Raw genomic sequence first — 6,199 nt, 5'->3', positions numbered from 1 at the left:
AACTTTTTTTTTATGGTGAGCCTCGAAAATAGTTTGATGAAATGGAAAATTGTTATTGATACGATTTGGCCAAAGTGAGTAATTACTCCTGAGTTTGATGCTCACTACAAAAACTTGGTTACTTAGCAGTGGGCTGAATTTACAGTTCCCCGTACCGAGCTTCTAATCGTTAGTCCCTTTACGTCGCTGTAGCTTTTGCCGATTTCCCTGGTTCATGTTCTGTCGTTGATTATCCGTTGCTTGATGTTTTTACAGCTGGCTTGCAGGTCTTGACGCCAACCCCCTAGATTTCCGGAGGACCATTCTCCCTGAATGTTCAGAGAGCCATAGCACACAGTTTAGTTTAGAGTCCTTCTCTGGCACACGGACGATGATCAGATGATGACATGGGGAACAGACGCTGTTGTGAGCCACTCCTAACAAGGAGTACAGACGCTCCAGGTTTGCAGAAGTAAAAGCAAACCTCCCTACCTTGTCAGCAAACGACCAAAGTTCCTACCGGGGTTGGTTATCCAGAGTTTCTCTTTCTGCTCAAACATAAGTACCGTTCTGATTCATATTACGGACAGCTTTTAATTCCGATGACTCTACTTTGTATGGGAAACATTCCACACGAAATGTTTCAACTTTTGCCGTTCGAAAGTTCAAAATTTCGAGGCTCGTTTTAATAAGCTATTTTGTTAAATATCTATGCAAATTTATAATGCACAACTGCCTTAGACGTCTCTTTAGTGGTTTAATAATTTCATTTGATGATTTGACTTTTCTATTAATTATTTTCATTAGATATACGGAATTCGAATCAAAGTGTCCGAAATATGAAGCAAAAGTGAGGACTCGTCCGGAATAAGAATCATCAAAAGGCTATACATTTCGATTTATTTAAAATTATTCAAGTTGCGGAAGCGTATTCTTTACCCACGATTTGAAAGTTAAGGGCTTCCGGCGCTCGATAATGCTGAGGAATCATACAGAATGATTTATTTTGAATGTTTTATGCTGTGCTATACTTCACTGAGGCCTTAAGTGTCCGTGTAATATGAATCAAAACGGTATATGTTTTCTCCATTGAACCAATCGTTATTTTCTCAAGCGTTTAGCTTGGCATCGAAAAACAGCACAACCTTCTGTTACAGAATATCCGTAATGATAACGGTAATCACTGCATGTGAGCACTTTGGATATGAAAACACGACATACGAAATGATGAGGTTAAGTACTGTGCAGAAGAGAAGCTCGTTTCAGCACAAACCCTGTAAATTTTACGACCGATAGGTACACTGTGAAGTAACAGGAACATGACACACATTTCGAACACTTCCTGCTCCCAATGATGTTCGTCTCAAGCCACCCACACCCAACTTGGTCGCCAACTGGATCATCGTCAATTGGGATACTGGGAAAATACCTACAGGAACCCATACGAAGGATTTTCCGGTCCCTATCCGACGGAGTCGCTGGTAAGACATCCATCCTAACCGACATGGAGGGTAATAATCGTAAAGTAATAAAACTTAATAGCGGAATGCGTTTATATATCACTCTGTACTGATATCCGGTACTGCAAGCTAGGGCAAGGATATGCTCTCAATAGTGCGCTCATCAGGATCAACAATATCAGAGAAAATATCAATAGCCTAATAGGTGTTAAGTTATTTCCATGCGTATATGTAATTAAATTTCGATGTGCAGTAAATAATACAATTTACCAGTTTCCAACTGACAAAAATTATTTAAAGAATGATCCGAAAATAATAAACAGGTACACTTTGTTTCTTGAATAAAGCAAGTGATATTTGGGAGTAGTATATGCTCTTTTGATTGCGTTGCATGTTCCTATGGAGCTAGCGACGGAAGTAGGATCAATCGTGTCCAGTTCGCGTTGTGCGAGTACGAAAATATATTTGTGTTCAGTCGAGGATGGGTTGCCAACTGGTGAGCTTGTTTCATGCTTATGATAACACATTTTTAACTTCTCTATGAATCGCAGCACCAGCTAAAGGTGAGTCCCAGATCTAATCAACACACTTAACGTGGTGATTGTGGAGATGCATAGGCATTCTCGGTCTCTAGAAGCAACAATCATTGCACACTAACATTCCTTCCCAATTCCAACTGACTGTAAAGTATTGGCCGGCACCGTTATTGATGAATATTGTGAAAGTTGCTAAAAGGTGCACTTCGAAATTAAGTGGAAAGTCTCACCCCTTATTCATTTGGATCGAAGTGCAATTCTCATCAGTTCCGATAAATCACGGAGTAGAAACCATGCACAATGTACAAAACGCTCATAAGACCGGTGATTCTCTACGCGCATTAGACGTGGACTATGCTCAGGAGGACTTGCAAGCTCTTGGGGTTTTCGAAAGCCGAGTGCTAAGGACGATCTTCGGCGGCGTGCAAGAGAACAGTGTGTGGCGGCGAAAAGTGAACCACGAGCTCGCTCAACTCTACGGTGAACCCAGAATCCTGAGAGTGGCTAAAGCTGGAAGGATACGCTGGGCAGGGCATGTTGCAAGAATGCCGGACAACAGCCCTGTAAAAATGGTGTACGCCACGAATTCGGTCGGAACAAGAAGGCGTGGGGTTATAGGATGATAGTGTTGTCTAATAACACAGAACACCTAGATATAAGAAATAATGAATGTAATGTTTGGAATGATACCAATAAAAAAAAGCAAAATATTGTTGGCGAGGTTTTATCAAGTTAATTGATGTAAACCCAAATAAATAAATAAGGTACCGCGGGGCAAGTGGGAACGAAAAAAACGATAGTTCAAACAAATTGTTCAATCAAATTTTCAAATGTCAATATTTTTCAAATCCAACAACACAATCAAGTTTTGGCAACATATTTGCTGGTGTGTGCATGAAACTAATCGAATAATTTCGAAATTGTGAAAACCTTGGAAGAAAGTTTTAGAATGAGCCAATGGTCCCACTTGCCTCGCTAAGCGGGGCAAGTGAGACTCATCCAGTTTAATGCGTCAATCCACATCAGTAAGTCAACCATTACAATAATAGGATTGATAATTCATAGATTTTTAATTTTAAGTACATATTTGATGTACATAAGGGATCAACCATAAAATACGTTACGTTTTAGGAAGAAACCCTTTATTTAATAGTATGTCACCTCACAATTAATATTAACTGAAAATTCCTCAATAAAAGCGTAAAGAGGTATTAAACATGTTCAAAATATATCATTTATAAGTTGTTAATTAAAATGTAGAACATAAACAATCAATAATTGACGAAATTATAAATATGTTTTGTTATTATTTATATGCATTGCAGAAAACCACCTTATGGGGTGGAATTGTTTTCCATCTCTACTTAATTCGGTAGAAATAACAAATAAAGTTAAAATAAAATAGAAAAGTAATCGTTCTCATGATGCATTTCAAATTTCAGCTGTGTGTTTGTTCAATTTTGAAGTCGTATTTCAAAAATAAAAAATAAATTTAAAAATAAAGAATAATAAAACTTTTTTTCTCCCTCCTATGCAATTACGTAATTTGAGGTTGATCTATTTTGATAAAAAATCATTTGTTTGAATGTTTTAGTGCTACTCTCTAGGAGAATGTATGAAACGTGTACGAATAGTTTTGATTCTGGTTTTTGTTTTGATAGGTCCCACTTACCCCAGGTACAAATATATTCTGGGGTAAGATAGACCATCGAAAATTTCATATGAAATGAAAACAAAATACTGGTTTATCGTTAGCAGCTTGTAATAATACTAAAAAATATAGCATCTTCTTCTTCTTTCTTCTTTCTGGCGTTACGTCCCTACTAGGACAGAGCCTGCTTCTCAGCTTAGTGTTCTTATGAGCACTTCCACAGTTATTAACTGAGAGCTTACTATGCCAATGACCATTTTTTGCATGTGTATATCGTGTGGCAGGTACGAAGATACTCTATGCCCTGGGAAGTCGAGAAAATTTCCAACCCGAAAAGATCCTCGACCGGTGGGATTCGAACCCACGACCCTCAGCTTGGTCTTGCTGAATAGCTGCGTGTTTACCGCTACGGCTATCTGGGCCCCTAAAAAATTATAGCATACTGATGTAAATTCGATTCAAAACACATTTATTTTTTGCGAGTCAATGCAAGACGTGGAACGTGTCACAATTTGTCATGCAAGTTGAAAATGGCTCTGAACTGACAACTGTTACATGAACCACATGGTAATAAAAATAACAATATGTTTAGTACTAAATACATTCCTTGTCATTGTATCTTCAACTTTCTAGAAGAATACCCCCATGAAAAACTTTTCCTAGTTGAGCTATGACGAAACGCCCCACTTACCCCGTATTCTCACTTGCCCCGCGGTACCTTAAACAAGTAGACATGTTTTCACGTAAGAGGGGTTCCAATAAATTTGGTCAGATGATGTTAAGCATCCAGGGCTCATGCTAGATACAAATTTAACTTTCAAAAATCACATTGAGGGCATTCAAGCCAAATGTAACAAATTTGTAAAATGTCTTTATTCACTTATTAATAGAAAATCAAAACTTTATCTTAACAACAATCTTTTGATCTTCAAACAAATTTTCAGGCTAGCCATGTTGTATGCTGTACCAAAAAGGGACTAGCTCTAACACCAGAAAGAAATACAAACCAAGCATCTCGAAGGAATACTGTTTGCACACAGTTCTTAAGGACAGCTTGATGTGAACGCCAGTGTCTAACCGTACCATTCATTGGTACGATGTCAGCGTCAAAGATGTTGGGCAATAAATCTAAATTTTCAGAAATCGTTTTCCCGAGATTTATGGCGACTCACCGGTTGGCACATTTTTTGTGCACCGGCCTGGCTATAGATGGGTAAAGCAGAACGGACATTTTTTTCATATCTGTTAAAAAAAAGATACTTCGAGTTGAAATCTACCTGTCTCAGGATGAGAGTCTCCGCTAAGTGTCTGGATTAAAAATCTGGTTTCTATCACAGTAAATTTCAGATGTTTACACAGGATATAGATCTATCGAATGGTTGCACACTTAATAATATGATCGAGCTATGTAATGCATATTAGTTAAATTTTAGTCAGTGTGAATTTAAACGCATATTGTTATTTAAATTCTTAATAAGTATTATTCCAAATAATACATTCATTTCTTATACCTAGGTGTTCTGTGCTAGGCAACACTATCATGCTAATTGAGTAAAACAAAATTAAGCTTTTATCAACATTTGATTAACAACATATTACATTTAACAACTACCAAAGAGCTAAGCATTACATATACTTTGCAATTGGATTAAATGGACAAATTGATGTGAAGTTTTGCGAAAAAGTTACACGTCTTCTCAGTGAGAATCGAACTCACGACTCTCTAGTCAGGGCGCGTTACCCCTTCGCCTTCACATTTCATTGTCCGTAGCAGTTCAGAAAAAGAGAGAAATAAATAAGAGAGAAAAAAAGTTTTCAATATAGTTAACCTAAATATGCAACGCATTAATTGTGAGAATAGAGGATTGCAACGATATTTGTCTAAAATTATTGATTGTTTTATTAACATTTTGTTAACAACACATTACATTTCATTTGCCGTAGCAGTTCAGATTTTTTACAGGTGAGTTGATTTTTACCTACTTATATGAGAAGAAAAAAAAAACACGTTTTCAATTTACTTAACCTAAATATATAACGCATTAATAGTAACAATAGAAGATTGTAACGATTTTTTCCTGAAATAATTAATTATTTTATCTGACATTTGTTCCAATGTTTCAACATTCTATATATGTATAAAGATTCTATAAATGTATATATAGATATTATGTGTAACTCATTGGTACTATGCCAGGGAGGAAGCTTCAGAATCATTTTCAAAATTTTATTTCGAATTCTCTGCAGAGCTTTCTTTTTGGTATTACAACAGCTAGTCCATATTGGTACAGCATACAACATGGCTGGCCTGAAAATTTGTTTGAATATCAAATGCTTGTACTTAAGATAAGGTTTTGATTTTCTATTAATAAGGGGATAAAGATAGTTTATATATTTGTTAAATTGGGCTTGAATGCCTTCAATGTAATTTTTGAAAGTTAATTTTTTATCTAGCATGAGCCCTAGATACTTACACGCAGAAGAATTTCTGTATGCTAAGATTACAATCCTGTCAATTTCTTTAACTTACGCACAAATAGTTGTTTCGAAATAAAATTAACTTACGCCAACAC

The sequence above is a fragment of the Aedes aegypti genome, chromosome 2 (genome assembly GCF_002204515.2).
Source record: "Aedes aegypti strain LVP_AGWG chromosome 2, AaegL5.0 Primary Assembly, whole genome shotgun sequence".
NCBI lineage: Eukaryota > Metazoa > Arthropoda > Insecta > Diptera > Culicidae > Aedes > Aedes aegypti.
The sequence above is the reverse complement of the archived record's forward strand: the minus strand, read 5'-3'. Positions refer to the sequence as shown.